The sequence below is a fragment of the Carcharhinus amblyrhynchos genome, chromosome 13 (assembly GCF_965287045.1).
Source record: "Carcharhinus amblyrhynchos chromosome 13, sCarAmb.v2.hapA, whole genome shotgun sequence".
NCBI classification, from domain to species: Eukaryota; Metazoa; Chordata; class Chondrichthyes; order Carcharhiniformes; family Carcharhinidae; genus Carcharhinus; species Carcharhinus amblyrhynchos.
The window spans coordinates 5,785,039-5,808,301 of NC_137336.1; the positions used below are offsets into that span (position 1 = coordinate 5,785,039).

General features: G+C 40.7%; 1 protein-coding gene across 1 annotated transcript in view; it reads left to right on the forward strand.

Moving 5' to 3' along the window:
- The window catches only part of LOC145351668 (protein diaphanous homolog 1-like), a 98,908-nt gene that overhangs the window by 69,731 nt on the left and 5,914 nt on the right, over positions 1–23,263 (forward strand). The gene's annotated exons all lie outside the window — the stretch shown is intronic.

The window sequence follows — 23,263 nt, forward strand, 5'->3', positions numbered from 1 at the left end:
GAATCAACCATATAATGTGAGCCAGAAACAGGATAGCAGGTTCTCTGCATTGAAGGGAATTAGTGCTTTTTTACAAAACAATTTGAGTCAATAAGGTGACAGATTTACTGCATGTAAGTTCACAAGTTGCCATGGTGATACTTGAGCTCTGAATTTCCAAAATTCAGCACATTACCAAAATATTTTACTATTTTTTTTACACTGTATGGATCACTAATGGACAGAATCTGGTCAAATTGAATAACTGAGCACACACTCGAAATTGAGGTTACGACCCTGTATGCTTTCTGACTCAATATCACATAAATGATGACCTGAAACCTGCAATATGGAGTCACTGAGATAAACTGATGTGTTTACAACAACCATCCTTCCCCACCTCCTAGCCCAGGCAGCTTTAGCAATTCCACAAAATCACTTTTCCTTGATGCTTATATTAGTTGAGGTAAAGAAACGGAAGGCCAGTTTTGGAGACCACGAAAGTGTTGCAGTATGCTTGAATGGCATTATTGGATTATGCATGCCCTGATTTGCCAGATTGATAATAGGCTGAAAGATTAGTGGACTTAATATTCATTCATTCATTCTTTCTTTAACATTGGCAAGACAGTGCACCCGTTATTTCTCAAGACAGCCTTTTCGGAATCAATACGAGATGGTGGGTTAGAGAAAGTGTTGTAGCCACTTAGACCAGTGGCTGACTCAATTGGCTATTGTGTTGTTACAATAGACTGAAAATTGGGAAAGGCAGCTGGATTGTGAGCAAATTTTATGAAAGGTATGTCAAATAAGATCATGAAATGCTTTCAGGGAACGGTTAAGTAAATAATACTTTGCCTGACATTGAGAAGAAGATGAAAGGTTTTCAATTTTGAATTCAGCTGTGTAACCATTCCCCAAATCAGATTTTCTGAAACTGCTGTGTACGTGGGTGAGTCCTGGCTGAATTAAACAATAGAGCTATATATATATATGCAGCTGGCTTGTCAGTGTCTTATTTAGCCAAACACTGACAGTGTAATAATGCTGGGTAAATGCTGCACTTAAGCCATTTTGCTTCAAGGCCGTGTGACAGTCTTATGTTAAACTCATAACTCATTTCCTCAAGCTATGCCCATCATCAGTGACAGCCACTTATACTTCAGTCTGGCGTTAGATCAGTCAGGAAGCTCTCTCCAGACGTAACCCAAGTTTGGAAGAGGTTACGCTGCTGGATGTTTTTGCAAGAAGGAAAATGTCACATACTTACCATTGCACTCCAACAAAATCTCAATGACAGCCTTGTGTCTGATGCATAGCCAGCACTACAATCTGTTTTACATTCACATTCATTTAGGAGGAAGAATCTACTCATAACCTAGAGCTCTTCTGAATGTATTCTGGCAATTTCACTATCCCTTATAAAATGCATATGTTGCTTCTTTTTACTTCCTCGGTGGGGCGGCGTGGTGGCACAGTGGTTAGCACTGCTGTCTCACAGTGCCAGGGACCCAGGTTCGATTCCCGGCTTGGGTCACTGTCTGTGTGGAGTTTGCACGTTCTTCCCGTGTCTGCGTGGGTTTCCTCTAGGTGCCCCAGTTTCCTCCCATAGTCCAAAAGATGTACTGATTAGGTGAATTGGCCATGCTAAATTCTCCCTCAGTACCCAAACAGCAGCCAGAGTGTGACGACTAGAGGATTTTCACAGTAAAGTCATTGCAGTGTTAATGTCAGCCTACTTGTGACAAATAAATAAATAAACTTAAACTTAAACTTTAGGACTTTACATTTGTTAATATGAACTTTATAAGTTCCTACCTTGCATCTTTTATTCAACTCATTCTGCATGATCTTAGTTTGATATCATCTGTAAATTTGACGACCTTGCATTGACCAGCTGACTTGTGCAAACTAAAAGCAGCTGTGGTCCCAACACCAAGCTCCCCACTCAGTACTGGGAAGTGTAACTAAGGGCTCAGTATGTGTTTACTCCCCAGTATTATGGATTCATCACATCTGTACCCCACCCCAGCACTATGGATTTGTTGCACCAGTAGACTTTTAGCACCTGAACCAAGTAGCATTATGCTGAGAGGTAACATCATTTGATTGTGTGGTACCACAGCCCTGCCCTACCCTGCGCTCAATCAACAAGTATAGATAGGGACCTGGAGAAGGAATCACAAGTGATTTTGTTTTTTCCCCTGGTTTAGCCTCCACTCCATTCATAACCAGCATAGATGAGGACTGAACCTTGGAGCTCTCTACTTCTAGTTCACTTCTGTACCAATTAGCTCATTTGGCTGAGCAAGCTGGGGGCTTTCCTGATCCTGTTTCAATTAATTTTTTATTCAGAAGAAATGATTTGCTGTTCTCAAATGCCGAATTTAATGTAATTCAGACTTTTGTGGGTGAAATACAACCAGGCAAATTCTTTTGCACTTTGTTTCCATAACAGATTTGTTAAGAATCCAGCGACTAGGGGAATTTCACAGTAACTTCATTGCAGTTTTACTTGTGACTAATAAAAAAACTTTAATTTGACTTCAACTTTTAAATTACAAATCAACATACATAAAAGTTAGCACTTAAACAATTAAACTAAGCCTGTTGATTTTTTTTTGAAGGCTGCTGGAACATTACATCTGTTAGATCATGATCCTTTAGCTGGCGAAGTCATTTTGTGGGTTCCATTCCAAAATTAAGATCACAGATTAATTATTGTTCTGTCCTGAGATAGCGGATCCAAACTGGAGTAGCAGTTTGAGACGCAATGCACTTGGGACTAAGGATGGGGAAGCATCAGCTCACATTCCTTCTCTTGATTACTATTGAGTAAATCCTGATGGAAAGTGCACTTGTATAGTAATTGGTTGAAGCCTGCCTTGACTTTAGTGGATGGTTGGGCCCAGTTTCTGAGGCCCAACCATCTTCAGCTGCTTCATCAATGACCTTTGCTCCGTCATAAGGTCAGAAGTGGGGATGTGCAGTCACCAGCGAACAATGTTCACCACCATTTGCGACAGCTCAGATACTGAAGCAGTCCATGTTCAAATGCAACAAAATCCGGACAATATCCAGGCTTGAGCTGACAAGTGGCAAATAACAGTTGCGCCACATAAATGCCAGCCAATGACTACCATAAATAAGAAACATTCTAACCACTGCCCCTTGACATTCAGTGGTGGGACCATTACTGAATTCCCCACTGTCAACATCCTTGGCGTTACCATTGACCAGAAACTCAACTGAACTTGCCACATAAATACAGTGGCTACAACAGCAGATCAGAGGCGAGGAACACTGGCAAATAAGTCACGTCCTGACTCCCCAAAGTCTGTCTACCATCTACAAGACGTAAGTCAGGAGTGTGATGGAATATTCCCCACATGTCTGGGTGGGTGCAGCTCTAACAACACTCAAAGAGGTTGGCACCATCCAGGACAAAGCAGCCTGCTTGATTGGCATCACATTTACAAACATTCAACCCCTCCATTACCGACGCTTAGTAGCAGCAGTATATACTATCTACAAGATGCACTGCAGCAATTCACCAAATACCCTTAGACAGCACCTTTCAAATCATAGGATCTACAGTGCAAAAGGAGAATGTGTAAACTCCACACAGACAGTCACCCGAGGCTGGAATTGAACCGAGGTCCCTGCAGCAGATACATGGGAACACCGCCACTTACAATTTCCCCTCCAAGCCACTCACTATCCTGACTTGGAAATATATCGCTGTTCCTTCGCAATCGCTGGATTAAAATCTTGGAATTCCTTCCCTAACAGCATTGTGGATCAATCCACAGCATGAAGACAGCTCAATACCACCTTCTCAAGGGCAGTAAACGCTGGCCAGCCGGCAATGCCCATATCCCATGAATGAATTTTTAAAAAATGCCCCCCACCACTGAAACTTTCCAAGTGGAGTGCCCTGTGGACTATCTTTATCCAACCTTAAATATTAAGGATGCTGAAAGTGCCGGAGAATTGATAGTGATTTGAAACTCTACCTTGGTGCAAGGTTATTGGTGAGGTCCCAGTGCCCTCTGAAGAGAAGATTAAGAAAGAGGGGTAAAAAATGTACACACCGATAGTTTTTTTTTAAAAGAAAAATGATTCCAAAAGAAAAGCCTTAATAAAGTGTCCTTATCTAGATATAGGTCACTATGAGCACTGTTGCACTTAGCAGTTTGAGATATTTGCCTAGAGCAATTGATGGTAAGTAGAGCTGAGTTCTGCTGCTGGCTTTGCAACAATTTATAGCCAAGAAAATCAGCACTCATGTATGTGCCAGCAATTAATCACTGTTTCCAACACTAACGTTCAAACAATGGTAGGTAGCTAGTAAGTGCTGAAGGGTTCAATTATACAATTCCAAGGTTTTTCTGCCATCTCTCATCTGGTATGTAGGTAAATCCCTATTTCCTTAAGCTAATTGGTCTAAATTAATTTTAATTGTAACTGCAAATCTTGCTTCCATGCAAACACATTTTAGCCTGTGTCATATAAATGGCCAATTATTTTGCATTTTTGATATCTGCTTTGCACCTGAGTCATTACCTCCACATCTGTAAATTAAGTTGAGATGATGAGCTCATAGGCCAGAGAGTTAATCCTTCACGATCTGATTTAAGTCCCAAAGACCTTGGAGCAGCACATAATAAGTACATGTTTGACGGTTTCATTTGGGCTGGTGGGTCTTCCCTGATGTTACTTGTAGCTTAAGGGTGTAGGGTTGGTGAGCACAGACACTGTGCGCACCAGTTTGGTTCCTGGTAGGAAGCAGCAATGTGCAGTGTATGGTGCTGGAGTGCTCAGGAACACGGAGATTCAACACCAACAGCAAAGATAGGGAGACTCTATTCAATATAAATACCAAGAATAAACTTGAATATGTATTAAATACAGGGAATGCTGAACTCATAACACCAGTTTATTGTCAGAGTTTTTTTGATTTGTGATTGGTTGTTTATTTGACTGAACAAACCAGATCGGAAATTATCCAATAGGAAAGCAATCAGCAACAACAGATAACAGTGCCAATTGAAAGTTAAGTCACGATCCTGCAGCAATCCAATCAGCAAAATTCTCTCGGAAGATCCAGACAGCACAGTATAACCTTGATTTATATTGCACCACATGGCAATACAGTGTGCTTCTGATTATACATATGATGCAAGTTACATCGCCTTAAAAGTAGACGCCACTAAACCACCATCATAATAAAATCAATACAATCTAATACAGTTTCTGCGTAAGTAACACATGGCACAAATCAAAGTGCTGAATGCACCAAAAATCACACTTTATTACATTCCATTATAGACCAAACCTGCTGCAAACACCCTCTTGTAGAAGGAGAGGGAACATGTTCGGCTCATTTGTGATTCGAGCAACATTTTATAAAATTAAGAGCTCCCTCGCATTTGCTATTGTTCTGCTGTGAAAATCCAGTTTGATACATTTACTGTGATAGATATTAGTGAGTGTGTTACTAGATTGTAGCCTAAATCGATGATTAAGATGACTAAAATCATGAGATACCTGATATTAGATTGCGTTTTCATGCTGTATTTATATATGAATTTCCTGTAAGGTTTTAATTTTATTTGGCGTCGGCTGCAAATTACCAACATATTTCTTCAAACCACCGCTACAAATATCCATTTATTTAATTGCTTAGCAGAATACTTTCAGGTTTTGTCTTCCATTACAGTATGGTGGTGTCAATATTCTCTCATAAATAAACTGTTTCATGAATATCACCACAGCCTGAGTTAATGTGGTGTAATTCACATTAGTTCTATACAGAATTCTCTTTATATTTTTATATTAGCCTGCCCCAGAGTCTGTCGCATTGATGCCTTACTGCAGTACTATATTTCACTGGCCTTGACACTTCTGCAACACACACCCACTGCACATTAGCTGCCAGAGCAAGCTCACTCTATTGGTTGTGATTCAGTTATTGACGCTCAGACTGCCTAGTCTGCAGATTATCTTCAGCAAAGAACATTCATGGTATCAACACAAGTGAAACTGTCTGAGGAGGTGTCCCAGCATTAACCTTTCTTTAAGGCTATTAAGGAAATGAACTTTGCAGATGGATCACAAAAAGTGCATGTTTTTAGACAGGTAACAGATTTACAGTGCAGTTGTGAGCACTGAGCTACCCTGCACTGAATAATTTATTTTCAGGAAGCTCCAGAATCTAGTAAGTGATTTCAAAACGCATGTATAAAGGGAGAGATATTACCTTAGAGTTGAGGTCTATGAAGGGAGTAAAGTTAGCCATTTATGTGGAATATTAATCAGAAAATTGATGTTGGTCTTGGCACAATTATGGTTCAGTTTCAATTCGGCCATGATCAAGGTCAATAACACAGGATTACAAACCAAGACCCCATTTTCCCACACTGAGCAGAATAACCCTTCCAGACATTTCTGGCTAAAATTAGCAGACTTAATTGAGTTTTACATTATCTATAATACATAAAAAGGGCTTGCATTTGCTACTTGTGTATTAGCCTACAAGGCACCACAGATGACCTCTTTATATGGTCTCAGCACAAAGTGGTTTTGTCGCTGCATCCATGCCAGCTTTGTAGTCTAATATGGTTGCAAATGTCAGCCAAAATGCAATTAGACAGATAATCTTGCTCCGACTTCACATCCACTGCAGTTTGTCTGCAACCAATACAAAGTGCTGCTTACCAAGGTCACAAGCAGTCCATTGTACCTCCTGGCAACTTGCAACTCAGCTTGAACTGTCTATTTTTAAATGCTAGCTGGGAGAAATTTGGACAATCTACAAGTTGCAATCATTAAAATTTAACTGACGTTCAGATGTCAGTGAGTACAGCCCCACTTTGCCCTGAACAGAATTTCAATCCAGTGAATGCTGTACACTTATTTCATCACAAAATTGATGCACTGCCCTTATTTCATCTTTCCCTTGCTCCTCTCAAAGATTTGGCAGGTTTTTATGCTTAGGAATGACCCAGATGAAGGACAGACTTCAGATTCTATTTTCATGCTGCATAGAAAGGAAGAAGGTATAATGCCCTTCACAATCTCAGAATGTTCTACAGCATCTGATAGCCAATTAATACTTTTTAAGTGTAGCCATTGTGGTAATGCAGAAAACACTAAAGTTAATTTTCACTCCGCCAGCTCCCACAAACAGCAATATTGTTTTAGTTTAAAAGTACGAGATATACACAAGCTTTCTCTAGAGAATTTCTTAAGTGCATTGCTTTGTGGATTACACAAGCAAGACAGAGTTTTGTATCAAGCTCCCTCTTGTGTGAAAGTTAGCCATATCAAAGGCCAGTTTCTCAGCTTTGAGAAAAGCCAAATTGTAGAATCTGTGCCTTACATCATATGCAATATAAATGGAATTTAACTAGACAGCCTTGCCAAACTAGTGGGTCTGATTATTTGGGAACTTTTTCATCTATTAGTTAACAATACATAGAATCCTACAGTGCAGGAGGAGGCCATTTGGCCCATTGAGTCTGCACCGACCACAATCCCACTCAGGCCCTATCCCCATAACCCAATTCATTTATGCTAATTAGACCCCCTTGACACTAAGGGGCAATTTTAGCATGGCCAATCCACCTAACCTGCACATCTTTAGACTGTGGGAGGAAACTAGAGCACCCGGAGGAAACCCATGCAGACACGGGGAGAATGACAGACAGTGGCCCAAGCTGGGAATCGTACCGAGGTCCCTGACGCTGTGAGATAGCAATGCTAACCACTGTGCCACAACAAGATCATTCATTTTAATAGTATTGCTTGTAGGGTGAGCGTTAGTCACGACACTGGGGAAGCTTCCTTGTTCATCTTAAAATAGTGCCACGGAATCTTTTGCCCATCTGAGAGGTCAGATATTGGTTTAATCTCTCATCGAAATTATAGCACCTCCAACAGAGATGCATTCCCTCAGTTTTGCAACTTTCTCACTCAACTATGAGTCCTAAGCACTGATTCACCACTGATGGAGTGAGAGAGTTCTTCACACAGTGCATTATTTATTTTCATTTCCCAATTGGTAACGTTCATCGTCAAAGTTGAGTGCACTCAAAGTGAGCGGTTAATATCCTATGATTAATTCAGCCCCTCAGTTGGTATGCGCACTTAAATGTTGTACAACAGTTACTTGGTGTCTATAAACTAAAGCTTGCAAGTGATGCCATAATTTTCAGAATATTTGGAGATTTCCTAAGAAATGTTATCAAATATTGTAAAAGGCTTCTACAGTCGATGATGAGGACGGTACAGCTGCCTGTGACTAAATAAATAGTTTTTCACTTTCATACTGGAACGTATGCTGCTGCTGCGAATCACATCCCATTACTTTATCCGTCAGTGAAAACAGAAAATTCAAATAATATTTAATGGATGAAAAAGGCTGCAGTTCCCAAATAATCACATCCACTATTTGTGAAGACTGTATAGTTAAATTCCATCTAAATTGCATGTGATGTAACGATGTAATCTGCGATTTGGCTTTTCTTAAAGCTGAGAAACTGACCTTTGATTTGGCTAACATTCACACAGTAAGGAGTTTGATGCAAAATTCTGCCTTGCTTGTGTGACAAAGCAACACACTTGAGGAATTCTCTAGAGAAAACTTGCGTATGTCTCGTACTTCTAAACTAAAACAATTAAGTTTACATTTAATCCATTTCTGAATTCAGAAATTGCCATTCCATATTCTGAGGTTATTCTGATCTCTTTGTCCTTCCTTTGGTACGTTGGAATGGCCGAAGACAAAGTAAAAATTTCTACTGCTCAGCCCTCAGTTCAGAGCCAGCTAATGACCTGCAGTACAATCTTCTCCTACAATGCCCCAACCTAAAATGCATTTTTTTTACACCCAATGCATATTTTATAGATATATAATAATCCCCAAGTGAAGTGATGATAAAGCTTTTGTGTAGGAATGAAGGAACAGAGTACCGTCAAGCAGACTTAATGATGGAGTAGAATATACTTTTCTGATTGAGATTGAAGAAAGACTCATCCTACTGAATTGCACAATCTTTTGCATCTATTATTTTATAGATTGTGCATTCTTTGGTTTAAAGAGAAGAGTCTAATGGGTACACTTACCCTAGTCTAAGAACTATTAAATAATCAAGTGTAATAATTGGTTTAGTGGTAGCACCCACATCTGAGTCAGATGGAAGTCTTAACAATGAAAAGCACTATTTGATTAGAATAAGTTAGCATGGTTTTATGGAAGGGAAACCCTGTTTGACAAATTTAGGATGGTGAGTAAAGGGAGCCAGAAGATATAGTCGGATTCTAAAAGGCGCCACACAAGGTAAGAGCCCATGGATAGTCGATAAGGAAGAGGTGCTCTCATTAGGTTATGGAACTACATGGACCCGGGAGCATAAATTTAAGGTTTTGAGAGATGCAAAGGGGATGTCAGGTTATATTATTTTACCTAGCGAGTGATGATGACCTTGAATGTGCTCTGTACAAGAATAGAAGATTCAGAGACTACAGAATCATAGAAACCCTATGAATGATTTCAGTTTATGGGGAAAGAAAGTCCAGCAGAATACTCCTCCAAAATATTTCCATTTCATTGTCCTTTTGAAGAAAGAAAAAGGGAAATTTACTTGTAACTGATTTGACATCCTTCTCTAACCATTAATTTATGTGGCACTGCAGAAACCCTTGGCTGCTTTCCTGCTACCCTAGGCTGCCTCAATGTTGTCAGTTTCTATGACTGCACAGCATGTCTAGGAGTTGGCTGCATTCCAGTTAGCCCAACTGGAACCTACTGCACATCTCCAGAAAAATTAACATTTCCAGAAAAGACATGAAATGAATTTGCTAATGTTATCATTCTCCTCGAGTAAAAGGAGCTATGATCATTAAATCAGACTCTTCCCAAAGACTTGCCATCACCTTTAATATCAGAATATAGACAGTGGGAAGAATGGGGGAGAAAGCAGATGGCTGGTAGCCATTTGTCAGGTCAGCAGTTGCGCTTCCTACAATAGTCTCCTCTGCTCTGGAAATTTAATCGAAGCTGATTTGACATTTTAAATTCTTATGAGTTATATTTCAGCACACAGTGTAATTTGCGTTTTGATTCCTAGTTTCTTGTCTTTGTTCTGTGGAATTAATCAGTTAAAGAGTACAGTTTTTACTAACTGCCCCCAGCAATATATTTAATTTGTGGCGAAATTCATCAAGGCAGAGAAAGTTGAGGTATCATTACTCACTCAGAAACGATGCTGAAAGCTCAGATCTACTGAGAATCCTCTTTCTTGGTGTATAAAAAAAAACTATATTCTCATAATTGGGTCATTATGTTGCATAATTCATTTTAATTCCACCTTGGAACATGGGTATCACTGGTGAAGCTGATTTGTTGCCCATCCTCAGTCATTCTGATTAGGTCTTGATACAAGTGAGTGGCTTGCCAGACCACTTCTAAGAAGGTTGAGAGTCGCATATAAACTTGGCCACTTAAAGATTTCCTTCCTTAAAAGGAATGAGTTTAATCAGTTGTGATTTTATGTCAATCATGGTTATGTCTACTGATCCAAACATTTTACTTGTAACTTTGTAAAACTGAATCCAAATTCTCAACGTGGCATGGTGGGATTGAATTCACCTTCTTTGGATGAGTCTAGGTCTCCAGATTACTCATCAAGTGGAACATAATCACTATACTAGTTTTAAAGCAAGGCAGTTTAAAGCAGTGATATTTATATCATGCCCCAGCAGGTGTATATCTCATTTGTGTTCAATTGCTTGTGTATCTCCAAACCTGTGTTTGCAGCCTGTTTGACTCTAGTTACTACCAATGCCGCAGTTTTATGTTCTCCGGCAAGCAGGAGCTACTGAGGAAGAGAAATACTTGTCTAATAATTTATTGTGCCATCACCAAGCATCCAGAGAACAGTGGAGGGAAGGTTATTGCACATTTTTAAAGCAGAGCTAGATAGATTCTTAACCATGTAAGATGCCAAAGGTTATTGGGAGGTGGGTGGAATGTGGAGCTGAGGTAACAATCAGATCAACCCTGATCCAGTTGAATGACGGTGTAGACTCAAGGGGCTTAATGGCCTTCTGCTCCTAACTTATAATCTATGTACAACAGACATATTAGGTCAACTCTTGATGTGATTTTGAAGCACTGCAAGCAGCTGAGCTAATTGACAAAACAAAAATAGCTGGAGAATGCATTAGAAAACAACATGTTGCCAGCAGTAATGCAAATCAAGAAACTGATGCAAGTCTACCATATAATGCCTTGCCCGATCTCCTTGTGGGACTTGACCACACAACCTACTCATTCAGCAGGAGTGCTACAAACAGGTCCTTGGGAGTCCACCAATCTAAAGTGCTATTTAGTTTAATACTTTACTGCAGATGTATTGTTTTACTCATTTGTGAAACATGGGTGTTGCTGGCTGGCCAGCATTTATTGCCCATCCCTAGTTGCCCTTGAGAAGGTGGTGGTGAGCTGCCTTCTTGAATCGCTGCAGTCCTCGTGCTGTAGGTTGACCCACAATGCCATTAGGGAGGGAATTCCAGGATTTTGACCCAACGACTGCTAAGGAACAGCGATGTATTTCCAAGTCAGGATGGTGAGTGGTTTGGAGGGGAACTTGTAGATGGTGGTATTCCTGCCCTTGACTTCTAGCTGGAAATGCTGTGTCACCTTTTTTTAGTTTTTAGCTTATTTATTATTGTCACATGTAGGCCTACGTCAACACTGCAATGAAGTGACTGTGAAAATCCCCTATTCTCCACACTCCAGCACCTGTTCAGGTATACGGGGGGAGAATTTAGCCTGGCCAATGTACCTAACCAGCAAGTCTTTCGGAGTGCAGGAGGAAACCTGGGCACCAGGAGGAAACCCACATAGATGCAGGAGGGAATGTGCAAGTTCTACCCAGACAGTGATCCAAGCCGGGAATCAAACTCAAGTCTCCTTGGCGCTACAAGGCAGCAGTGCTAACCATTGTGCCACCAAGCCAGCTTATCTTTTATTTAGAAATTGATTTTTCTCTGCACATAAGGATATACACCATTTCCAGCAAAACCCAACAGACAATCAAATCATATGCGTGTGTGCACCTCCTCTCCCCCCGCCCCCCCACCCCCCAGCCCTTGCCCCCCCACCACCACCACCCAGGGATGCATCTTTCATGTTTACTTTTCCCAGCTGTCCAGCTTGAGATTAAATGTAAGCGTTATCCTGGTACTCTACAGCATGGAAATTAGAAATCAAGTTGACTGTCCTTAGGCTTACACTTCATGTGAAGTTTAAATCAATTAATCATATGCCTTTTCAAAGGTCACACAATTGGCAACTTCCAGTTGCTGTATTGAGGCTAAGTAAGTTCCAGGTTTGATCTCAAGCTAGGTGGTGACAAAATCGCCACATTAGACCTCAGCAGCTTAGAGGAGAAAAATCAGTCAGGATTGTCAGGTAAAGACATGATCAAACTCTGCTGTCTTTTAATGTCAAATAACCTGTGACACTCGCTCTGTGTCCTGGCAAATTGTGATAGCTGAGATCCCAGAAAGCTGCCTCCACCCCATTGGATCTCCTGAGGATCAGGCTCGAGGAGTCTAATTCATATGTATGTTTGTATTTCAGAAGAAGAAAAAATCTACTTGTCCTGTGCAGCCAACTTGATCAGTTTGTTAAGAATTTGAGCTAAAATACAATTAATACAGTTACAGTCCCAGTTGATGTTACTACTGGATAGAAAGGTCCCACAATAGAACGTTGGATCAAAAGACCGTAATTTTCTCACTTTTTTTTTTAGAAAACATGAATAGTCACAAGACGGGCAATTAACTTCTAACAGGAAAAGAATGATTAAACATGAGAAGTCCAATGCTCCTTCACTCCCATTTGCCTTCACAAATGTATGCTGATTTTAAGAATAGCACAAATTACAAAATGTATCTTATGCTGTAATATTCACAGTAAATACACAATCTCTGTAAACCAACAAGCTAATGGTGGTCAACCAGACCACTTTCTGAAATCAAGTGCCAGGTGCCACCCTAACTTCTGTAGCATTCTCCTCAAATCCCCCCCAGATGATTAATCCACTGTGAGCCATCTGGACCCTGGCTTCTACACTAGTGTTTCCAAACTCCACTTTCAAAAAGATATTTGCCTTACAATCTTCTTTCAAACAACTTTCTCTCAGCTGTTTTCAGCAAGGATCCACTTCCAAGATTTCCAGCTCTCCTTCAGGTCTCCTTCTGTTTTGAATTGCCATGTCATTCAAGCTTCCACACAAACTCTTAGGTACTTGGTCATGCCTATCGAACACTACTGCTTCACAGGCTCTATTATGGTATTACCAAACTTTTGATTTATGTCAGATATCTGGTTCCTCACTTAGGGTGGCACAGTGGTTAACACTGGTGTCTCTCAGCTCCAGGGACCAGAGTTTGATTCTGGCCTTGGGTGACTAACTATGTGGAGTTTGCATATTTTCCCTGTGTCTGTCTGGGTTTCCTCCTATAGTCCAAAGATGTGCAGGTTAGGTGGATTAGCCATGCTAAATTGACCCGTATTGTCCAAAGATGTGCAAGTTAGGTGGATCAGCCATGATAAACGCGCCGGATTATGGGGATAGGGTAGGGCTGGTGGATCTAGATGCTGTTTCGGAAAGTTGGTGTAGACTGGATATACCAAATGGTTTCCTTCTGCACTGTAGAGATTCTATCGTTAAATCTCTTTAACTCAGAGCATATTCTCTGCGCTTTACTTGAATTCCAGTGCCAATTCCAGTTCCTTTTGTCTCTCTGACTTGAATCTCCCTAGAAACAATTTTTTCATTCCCAGGTTTTTAGAACTAGCTGTACTTTAGTTTCTGGAATTTCTTCCTATTATTTCATTGTCTTGCTTCTGCTTCGAGCAGAACAATGAGAGCTGCTTCCACTCTAGCTGCTAACTTCCATCTGCTGTGGGTCCAGTTAAAGTGAAACTCAACAGGTCTTTCTAACTTAAACATGGCCCTCATTTGCCAAGCAACAACCAAGTCCCTCTCTAAGCTTGTTTGCTTTTCACATTGTCAACTCTCAAATCACAATGCAGGCGCAACTTGAAATGAAATCAAACTCCCCAAACACCTTTGTTTAGTATGAATCTAACTAACTCTCTCTTGCACAGGAATATAAATTGAACTTACTTAAATCTATACCTTATTTCTAATATCCAACAAAGAAACAGGTACAACATTTCAGCTTACTCCTCCATTCTCCATTTCTGCCCACAATCTGAACATTTGGATCTCATGAATGAGAAATAGGATGAGTCTTGAGTAGAGCCTTAACACAGGAATGGTTAACTTTGGCTAAACAAACTATTTCTGCACTGTATACCCTGGGTAAAATGCTGTTGTCTATGATCAAGGTAATCACTCAAACCTCTGATCATTTATCAAAATCAACTCCCACTTTCTTATGATAGTCTCAACCTTACAGTACATTATCACTTTTGCTTAGGGCCTTCTAAGTAATAGGAACTTGAAGTAAATCTAATTACATTACTCGGATTATTGCATGCAGCTGTTCACGTGGTCTGAAAAAAAGAACTTGCATTCTATGCCATTTTTCATAATCTCTAATATCAAAAACAACATTACAGTCAATGATGTATTTTTGAAAAGAAGGATTTAAGATTTGTGTACAGATAGGTGCTCATGAACAAGTTAAGTCAATGACTAAATCATTCGTTGATCTGAAGAGTAAGGGAGAAATTCCAATTGGCACTTACTACAAGATGCACTGTTTCAGCAGTTTCTTGGCTGCCCTGTTAATGTCAGATTTCCTTTCTAGTCTCCAAGAATTAGTTTCATGTTAAAACCATAAATCACATCATGAGCTGGACTCCTATGACATGGACTACTGGTCCAGATTTTTATTTTTTACTGCACCCTTAAAGTTACAAAAGCAGTGCTCAGAATGGACCGGGCGAACCTTGCTTGCTCCAAAAACCAAATAGCACGGTGGCACAAAGGTTAATGGCATGGTTGCGCAACAGTTAGCATTGCTGTTTCTGAGCACCAGGGACCTGTGTTCAATTCCTGGCTTGGGTCACTGTCTATGTGGAGTTTGCACATTGTCCCCATGTCTGTGAGGGTTTCCTCCGGATGCTCCGATTTCCTCCCACAGTCCAAAGATGTGCAGGTTAAGTGCATTGGCCATGCTAAATTCTCCCTCAGTGTACTCAAACTTGGGCCGGAGTGTGGTAAGTAGGGGATTTCCACAGCAACTTCATTGCAGTGTGAACGTAAACCTACTTGTGACTAATAAATAAACTTTACTTAAATTTTACTTTTGAATTCCAATTGAATCCATTTCATGGTCTCTAAAAGCAAGACATACAAGATCCAAGCTGCTAAATAAGGCATTGCACCCCATCTTATGCCTGATCTTAGCCAAAAGTCTGACCATTAGTCCAGATGTCATCAGAAAGCATCTCTCATATTTATAGCACAAAATCCAAACATTTCTTATCATCTAGGGCAGTTGACAGCATGGTCATGTTCAAGTGAGGCTAACCTTGGAACAAAGCCAATCTCCCAGCAATACACATCTCCTGACATAGCATTTCAATGCCTCAAATTGTTGGGGTTTTGAACAGTTTGGGAAATGGTATTTCAGTCAAATTGTGCATGGAAGTACATGATCTTGAATTTGGTCTCCATCAAGTAGTGAATCCTCTGCAAATGGCCAATGAATCTCCGAGATTTTACTTTTATGTTATTAATTAAATTCTGAACTACTTGCAGGAACTAGATAAAGCATCTCTCTAGTGAAAGCAAGTGCAAATGTACTGTTTCTCCCCAATCCTACATTCATCCAGATGAAAGGACATTTCTAATGTTTAGTCAACGGTTTAATGTAATTTTCTTCTAAGTAGCTTGATGGTTGAGATGAAAAGTTTCTACTTTGTAATTAAACTAAATTTAAATAAAAACAACAGTTCTATAAATAAAATGCCTTGAAGTCTCAAAATTCCATTCATTAGTCAATTTGAGGTAAGAAAATTATAGAAATGTCATCTATGCTTTGGTTCCAATGTATTGTTTCTTCTCACTTGTGTTTTCGATTGAATAGAATATTTCACTCATCATAACAACTTTTTTTTAAACCAGCCATAAGTGATGTAGTGTAACACTCCCTTTGCATCATCTTCAATGCACCATGATCCCAAGTCAGTTCCTGCCCAAAGTAACAGTGGAACATTAAAGCTCTTATTACAGTGGCAGCACACATTTGGTTGCAATTTACAATTAATTACCGGTGTTTATGTGCTGTTTACTCATTTGGTCTTTCATTTCCACTGAGATTGAAGTTAATGTTCTTGACTTTCAACCCACCAAACTATTAGAGGAGAATTCAGTTCCATCAGTCTGACATCTTTTCAAACTCAGGTTCTCCAAATACTGAATGTGAACTTTAGAAATCTTCAAATTTGTGCTTGTTGAACAGCTCTTTATAAATATTTATTTAAAATGACTTAATTAATTTCCTATTCTCAATATGTGTACAGCATTCTTGGTAGGGCAGTCAAGAGACAGAAGCAATGTTACTATTTGATGTCAGTATTTCAGAGCAGAACTGATTTACTTTCCGAGTTATTACAGTAAATTGTTTAAACTTATTTTAGCTACTTAATTAAGAATTCTTGATGATTGCTTGTCCAGCTAAAGTGCAGCCCAAAATTTGGAGCCCAAACAGGATATGATCCTTACCAAATATATTCTGGAAATGTTCGCCGAGGGTTGCAACATAACTGAACAAGTAAGCTCCTAGGCTTAATCTCCACGCGTACCCTGTTTTCTGATTCTAGTCTGTTGTAACACTAGAGTTGGTAAAGAGGAATTCCTGGCAACGTTTCCACTCCTTTTTATAAGGCAGGTCTCTGTCTAGGCTACAAGTTGGATACTTTGGCAGCTGGCTGAAGACGAGCCGGCACTTTCCAACAAGTTGCTACCCAAGGAGGAAAGTAGATGGGGCAGAAAGGGAGGTCAAGAGTTACACACTCTGCACAGTGCATGCAAGATGTACTTCAAATGACTATTTTTCGTTTTGATGAATCTGATGAAATTTGATTAGCTCCATGGCAAAGTGGTCATATTTGTCTAAGTTAAAATCATTCCGATTTGATGTGAACACGCGGGTTGTATGCATCATATATCACAAATGGTATTTTTGGCTTCCAGCCTCCAAATACATTTAAATGATTTTCTGCTAGGAATCAGATTTGACAAAGTGATTTCTTTTGATACAAGGTTTAATTTAATCTTTATGTGCAGTTATTCTGATCTATTTTGAATTAATTGTGATTGGTAAGTTTTCAGTTAATAATTTTTGTGCTCCTCCTTAACTCTTGTTTCCCCAGGCAAAAGAGAAATAATTTAGTGGTTTATCCACTCCAGTACCTACTGAAATTACCTGCACAGTTAACATTTTCTCTTTATTTCCTTTAGACTCAATGTTATCTCTCTCTGATATCAGTGACGGCAGTGATCTGGTAAAAAATGAGAATGTTTTCCTGCTTGTTCCAGATTCCTTTCCCATAATCTTAACCCTTTCAGTAATGCTGGGAATCCCATATTTGGCTAATGACATTAAAGCAGAAAACAAAAATATTAAGAGTCAAATGTTTTGCGTGCATGACCTGTCATGTTGTTTATCTTATTTTTAAGAAAATATCATTGTGGGCAATAAACACAAAGTGTAGGTTGATCAACCAGCGCAGATAGAGTGGCCTAAATAATCACCTCTTCTATACCATTCTATGATTCACTTCAGTGGGTGAAAATTTCCGAGCTGGGTGAACAAAGTGAAAATGTCCTGGCCCCAATGCCATTCATGTTTGTACAAGTCCCACTTTCTCAATCTGTGCCTGCAGTCCTCTGGCAGTGCAGTTTCATCCTGCTCTTCAAGCCCTTAGTTTAAGTACTTTCAGTAAAGGGTAGAGGTTTGTGAGATGTTGCCACCATGGCAACCAATTGTTCTATCTTCAGTTGATACTTAAGTTCTGTTGTTGGAGTCAAGTATTTCTGATGGGTGCAGAGAAATAAAGATTGCAAAATGGGCAATTAATTTATAACTTAATGAGAAAAATATAATCAAATTGAAATCCCTGTTGCAGTGAGCTAGTGGCTGTATCCTGCTGGAGTGAAGGGGGACAATGGACAACCCCGAGAGGCTCGGGTGCCGGAAGGGTGTCTCCTGGGCATTGCTACTTTGGCGGTGTCAGCATGGGCCACTGGCACTGTCCAAGCGGTAGAATGGCAATGCCTGATGATACGTTGGCACTGCCCACCAGGTAGTGATAAGGGGATGGGGCCTAATGGGAGTGAGGCCTCTGGGGCACATCGGTGGGAGCGGGAGGTGCTGCCACTCTGCAATTCAGCTGGATGAGAAAGGGACGAAGGCCAGCAATCGGTGCGGGGGAGTAGAAATTGAGACTGGCCCAGACATGTTCGGGGGGGGGGGGGCCAGCAATCAGACCATGGCAGGGACGGAGGGCCAGTGATGCGGGTGTCGCGGGTCTGGCCAGTGGCCAGGGCGCTAGCAGTGTGGGGCCAATGCACATGCGCTGATCTCAGTGCTGACAGATCAGCACATGCACAGTGTCCCGCTCACACTGTGCTGTCGGCCTCTCCAGCAGGAATTTCAGCATGATTCATGTTGAGGGACACTGCAGTACAGAGTGTGGGAGATTTATTTTGAAACTCCCGCTGAAAAAAAAAGTGGGATTTACTCCAGTTTTTACACAAATAAATTTCACTTTGAACCACCCCCGAGATTGTGTGACTGTGAGTGCTAACACGTTGCCAATACATGTTTCCAATTTTGACTCTGTTAAGGGTGGGATGACCTGAAGTATGGAACTACATTGCCAGAGGATTGGTAATTGGTTGCATGCCCAACCTTGACTGACTGACCAAGTGTGACATTAGAGAAGGGAGAGCATTATTTTTATAATGATGTGATGAGGTCAAACGAATGATGAGATAAGCAAATGAAAATGGTTTCTAAATTAAGTTCAGCTCATTCCTGTTAAATTTCTATTCTGTTTTTCTCTTCCAGCCCTAAATATCACCAGTCTAGAGAGGCTGTCTCTCATTAACATGTCTCTTTTCAGCCCAACTATAACAAAGTCAGTATAAGAGTTTGGTCAATGGAAACCAGTTGGGCAGAACCAAGGATGTGCATTCTAAAATTAATTAATTGTGCTCATCCCACCACTAACCCCACATCCCCTGATTTTTCCACTCTGTTCTAAGAAAGTGGCCTCATGCTGGACTACAGCGCACAACAGCAGTAGCTCTTCAATACTTTACTCACATGGCTGGACATCATCTGTGGGGAGTCCAATCCTGCACTTTTCTGGGATGCACATGCAGGCACTTTCCAGCATAAATCAATACAGTGCAATCAGTGAGAACCTTAGGTCATTTTGTTTTCTCCTCATCCTATCCACTGAGACCCAGTTGAATCCTGCTGGACTTAAATTCCAATTCTTGCAAGCATAGGCAAAGGAGATAGATACAGTCTGCTAAGTACTCTCATAATTACATTCTTAAACAAAAATTTTGGCTGTGGTTTTAAGCAATTAACTCACTTCTATACTGCCAGCTCCATTGCTACTGTTTGTGGGTGGTTGCTTAATCCAGGGACAGTTTCCACTCACTTTCGAGAAAGCTTCTGTAAGGATGACAGGTTCAATGTTTGACTTATCCCAGCTTTCTGACATTCAGCAAATTCTTCCCAGCTTTACTGTATTTTGGTTTATTCCCTCCTACTTGCATTGTTCCTAATCCTCCATTCAATCCTTTGAGTGCTAATAGCGAATCCCTACCACAAAGCCTTTGGGCTGAAGGATGAAGTTTGCTTTTTGCTGTATCAGAAGAAGCTTTGGAAAAAGTAAAGGCAATACAGCTGCAACTGGTTTTTCTTCCTTCAGCTTCTTTGCACAGTATTTGGAGCATGAAAATGTCACTCTGGAATTAAGGTTATATTGAATTAATCACTGTTAAAAAGCTTGTTGAAGAAAAACTTTCTTATCTATAACTGCCAGTTACTACCCATTACTAATGAGAGACCTGTAACCTCCAATAGTTTACCCTACACACTTGAGACATGTAACTTTACCAGTGCATTGGACAGACACAGCCCAAGTTAATTAAGCCTGGATTTATAATTGTATGATTGTGTATTTCCTATTTCACGGGCATATATAATGAAAGTTTAATTTACCTGCTGTGACATTTCAGTGAAATGCCAGTGGTTGTTACTTGCTCTGAAACCTTTGGGAGGCATTTAGCCTATTGAGAGGAATCTGATGAGTCAGTCATTGCATGAGATAAGCTTCTGATCATTTGTACGATTGAACATAAGAACATGAAATAGGAGCAGGAGTAGGCCATCTAGCCCCTCGAGCCTGCCCCGCCACCCAACAAGATCATGGCCGATCTGTCGTGGCTCAGCTCCACTTTCCCGCCCTCTCCCCATAACCCTTAATCCCCTCTCTTATCAAAAACCCATCAACCCGCGTCTTAAAAATATTGAGCGAGGCAGCCTCCACCACTTCAACGGGCAGAGAATTCCAGAGATTCACCACCCTTTGAGTGAAGAAGTTCCTCCTCAACTCCGTTCTAAACCGCCCCCCCTTTATCTTGAGGCTGTGCCCCCTAGTCCTACTGTCTTTTTTGAGCGGGAAGAGTCTCTCCACCTCTATCCTATCTATCCCATTCATCATCTTATACGTCTCAATGAGATCTCCCCTCATTCTTTTAAACTCTAACGAGTACAAGCCTAGTTTATTCAGCCTCTCCTCATAGCTCAACCCCCTCAACTCCGGTATCAGCCTAGTAAACCTCCTCTGCACTCCCTCCAAGGCCAAAATATCCTTGCGCAGGTGCGGCGCCCAAAACTGCACACAGTACTCCAGCTGCGGCCTCACCAATGCCCTATACAGCTGCAGCAAGACCTCCCTACTTTTATATTCAATCCCCCTCGCTATGAAGGCCAGCATCCCATTCGCCTTCCTGACCACATGCTGCACCTGCAAGCTGGGTTTTTGCGACTCATGCACAAGGACCCCGAGGTCCCTCTGCACCGTCGCCTGCTGCAGTTTTTCGCCACGTAAGTAATAGTCCTTCCTACCATTATTCCTACCAAAGTGGACCACCTCACACTTGCCAACATTAAATTCCATTTGCCATTTCCTGGCCCATTCGCCCAGCCTATCTAGATCCTTCTGCAGACTCTCCACACCCTCCGCACAATTTGCCGTTCCCCCAATCTTGGTGTCATCAACAAATTTCGACACCCTACACTCGGTTCCCTCCTCCAGATCATCTATATAAATGGTAAAAAGCTGAGGCCCCAGCACCGACCCCTGGGGCACTCCACTAGTCACCAAACGCCAATCCGAATAGCACCCGTTGACCCCCACTCTCTGCCTCCTATTTGACAGCCAATCCTCTATCCACGCTAACCCCCTACCCCCAACTCCATGTCCCTCGACCTTCTGCAATAACCTCTTGTGAGGTACTTTGTCAAACGCCTTCTGAAAATCCAGAAAGACCACATCCACCGGCTCTCCTCTATCCACCGCCCTAGACACATCCTCATAGAACTCCAGTAAATTTGTCAGACACGACTTCCCTTTAATGAAACCGTGCTGCGTCTGCTCTATCAAGCAATTCCCTTCAAGATGCCTCGCTATTTCCTCCTTAATGACGGATTCTAACATTTTACCTACCACAGACGTTAAACTAACCGGCCTATAAGGAGCATCATTAATTTCCCCAACTTTCCTTCCTGCTAAGTTCAGTGGTGCTCACACAGGAACATTAATTTTATTGGTCTTCTGTGAAATAATTATTGTAAGTAACAATGTAGTTCTGCATTAAGGTGAAGGTAATTCATTATATAACTTACATGATAATGTTACATTGGTTCCTTTTTTTAAACTTCTCACTGTGGTAAGATTCTACATGGGGAATGTGGGAGTAAAAAAAGACTGGCTACAGCATCTCAACAAATGACCATTGTCCATGTGTGATCCAAAGCTGTAACTGTTGTCTATATATTCAATCCTAGGGAGCACCTAACTAAGTTTAATTTTCTTCTCCCCAGATAACACAGATGCTTTTCTCTAAGAGTTACTCGAGAGCAATTAACCACAAGAAACCTGAATATTTCTCTCTACCATGTATTCCTGTCCAAACATGGAATCATGGACTACTTCATGACTTTTGTATTTAGTAAGCATTCCACAGAAACACAGCTCCATGTACTAAGCTTAATATGGAGAAATCCAGGATTGGAAATTTGAATCCCACTCTTTGTCAAATATATCTCTTGTTCTTAGTCGATTGCTGCTGTAATGTCTGAGACTAGGTTGCATCCATTAATCTAACCTTTCCCCCTTTTCCCAAGATGCAATATTTTCACCATGACCTAGTCTGTATCATCACAAACTCACCATGTTTGTCTAGATGAACTCTGGAATTTATGATTGTCAAATGTGCAATAATTCAGCATTGCCCACTTGGGCCTATGTCTGTCCAGGTGAAAATGCCTCTGTGATGACTAAAGGTATAGAATAAGATGGTGTAAATAGAGGTTACACAAAGTCCAGAGCCTCTGCGTTGAATATATATATTATTTAACCATTCCCTTTTGGCTTTTGTTGGCTTTGTGATTTTATCAGTTTTGTTCAAATTAAGGCCAGTGAGAAGTTTATCCAAAATGACATGTTGTGCGTTTGTGTGGTTTCACTAATCTTTTTTGAATTCAAGTTGTTGTTCCTCCCTTCCTCCTTGCTATACTCCCAGCATGCTTTGCAGACAGTGACTCTTACCTGTTTGACAATGCCTGCATGTTATTTCACTGATATTTAGCATAGACGTTATCAAAGAATCTCCATTTACTTTAACAGAAGATAACCATTAACTTGATAGGCCTAGTCACGGGAAGGAATCATTTCATTTTGAGCCTTTTCCCAAAAGTGAAACTGTTTTCAAGCAAGCGATGGTGATAAAAAGTGCATCGACACTTAAGTGAGCAGTACTAATTAAATTGCTGCCATTCCATGTGCAATTACTGGTACGTCCGAAGATTAGAGTGAGGCAAAGCCAGTATCTACCTGATATGACTCCCAAATGTTTAAATGCATAATTTGATATGGTAACATTACTGCTGTATGTAAATATAATTACTCGTTTTAGCTCTG